The 2,294-nt window shown below is 40.3% G+C and overlaps 1 long non-coding RNA gene across 1 annotated transcript; it reads left to right on the plus strand.

The window, feature by feature from the left end:
• The first annotated feature begins 791 nt into the window (after positions 1-791).
• LOC136471450 (uncharacterized) lies at positions 792-1,494 on the plus strand. The gene is made up of 3 exons (XR_010762041.1): positions 792-1,097; positions 1,182-1,269; positions 1,366-1,494. It is a non-coding gene; the product is annotated as an uncharacterized lncRNA (long non-coding RNA).
• The last annotated feature ends 800 nt before the right edge of the window (positions 1,495-2,294 follow it).

The following is a 2,294-nucleotide window of genomic DNA, read 5'->3' on the forward strand; positions in this document are numbered from 1 at the left end:
GCTCCAGTTCCACTGTCTGGTCAAGATGTATTAGACCAATATGCAACTTTTCATCCAACGGGATTTGGAAAGGACATATCAAAAAAGAGGAAGCGTGATGAAGACGCAAGATGGCACAATTGGAGGAAGAAGAGTATTTTTTTTGAGCTCCCCTACTGGTCTTCTTTGCTCATAAGGCATAATTTGGACGTGATGCATATTGAGAAAAACATATGCGAGAGCATATTAGGGACTTTGCTTGAAATTGAAGGGAAATGTAAGGACAGCGAGAATGCCCGCCTTGACATGGAACATCTTGGGATCAGGCAAGATCAGCATCCTGTGATTGATGATGACACGTACACCTTGCCAGCAGTGTTGTACTCTCTAGACAAGGATGACAAGAGGATTTTATGCCAATTTCTTCAAGGAGTGAAGATGCCTGATGGGTTCTGCTCCAATTTAAAGAGATGTGTTGACGATAAAACATGTAAGGTGTCTGGACTCAAAACTCATGACTACCATATTATTCTACAAAAACTATTGCCCTTAGTCATTAGAAGGATTTTGCCAGAAGATGTTGCCAGGCCATTGATTGAGCTCAGTAGGTTCTTCAGTGCACTTTGTTCAAATGAGTTGGTGCCAGCAGATCTTGACAAACTAGACAGTTCAATTAAAGAGACTCTTTGTCAGCTTGAGATGGTTTTCCCGCCTGCGTTTTTTGACATAATGATTCATTTACCGGTCCATCTAGTTGAAGAGGCTAAACTAGGAGGGCCCGTGTGTTATAGATGGATGTATCCAGTAGAGAGGTATCTACGTACTGCTAAAGGATATGTCAGGAACAAGGCACAACCAGAAGGATCAATAGCCGAGGCATACATAGCTGAGGAGTGTCTTACATTTTGCTCTCGATTCTTCGACGTCGACACCAAGCTGAGTCGAGCTGATCGTCATGAAAATACAGTTGTGAATGAGCCTCCAAGTGGTCTAAGCATATTTAGTGAAATTGATTACAAGAGGAGAGGAAATAAGCTTAAGAATTTGGAGAAAGTTGAACTTCAAAAGATGAGGCACTACATAATTACTAATTGTGATGAAGCCAGGAAATGGGTAGAGTAAGTCGCAATTTTTACCACTAAATTTATCTTTTATCTGCTTGTTTGTGGCATCAACTAATAATTTGGTGCACTCTGATGTAGGGAGCATAAGACACAACTAACAAGGGATAGTTCAATTAACATTAAAAAACGACACAAGGAGCATTTTGTAAGATGGTTTGAAATCGAGGTATGTAGTATTATTTTATATTTTTAAATTCAACTTTATGGTCAGACCGACGTAGTAATTAACCGGTAGATGTCTAACTTGATTTTTAAATTGCAGATAGCAAAACTATATGAGAAAGGGGAAGCAAGTAAACTGATGCATGCCCTTTCTCAAGGACCTGACCCTCGAGCTCGTGTGTTGAATAGAGTGCACATCAATAATTGGCTATTTCGGACAGCTGCCATAGAGAAAAGTCTCGTGACACAAAATTCTGGTGTCCTTGTGAAGGGTGACGATAGTACAGGCAACATGACCTGGTATGGAGTCATTAGAAATATAATCTCACTGGAATTCCCACAAGAAAAAGAAGTTATATTATTTCAGTGTGATTGGTATGATGTGCCGGCTACCAGTACCAGCAGAAGCAGAGGGTACACTAGGGACAAATTTGGTATTATCGACATTGCTACTTCCATGTTCAGATATTCAGATGAACCTTACATTCTTGCTTCAAACGCTGAACCGGTGTTTTATGTCCCTATCGTGAACAAGCCGAGATGGTCTACTGTTGTTTTGGTGAGACCAAGAAATTTGTTTTCCATGCCAGACACAGGAAATGACGCCGATGCACTTGATGTGGGAATCCAAGAAATGAATGAATCAGGCCAAGGTCAGGAATTCTTAAACTGGTCAAGACAAGATAGGGCAGGCACAACTGGTTCTGCCGCCATTATTAATCAAGTGCGTAGCGAAGCAATTCCCGAACCTGTTGATGACTATATTGGTGATGATGATTCTGACGACGATGACACCTACATTGATGATGGGGTTATTGCACCAGTCATGGAAGAAAATATAGAAGATGATTTCTTTGCTTGAAGACAATTTTTTTGTTGCACTGTTTGGTGGGAAGGGTCAATTGTCCTTCATATGCATATGTCGCACTTTATTATTTTTTCTTTTGAACTAATGACATGGTTAAGTTTGAACCGTTGCATGGAACCTTAATGTTCGTTATGCTAATGAATACCTCTTGAGATAAATGT

The sequence above is a fragment of the Miscanthus floridulus genome, chromosome 8 (genome assembly GCF_019320115.1).
Source record: "Miscanthus floridulus cultivar M001 chromosome 8, ASM1932011v1, whole genome shotgun sequence".
In the NCBI taxonomy this organism is placed as follows: domain Eukaryota; kingdom Viridiplantae; phylum Streptophyta; class Magnoliopsida; order Poales; family Poaceae; genus Miscanthus; species Miscanthus floridulus.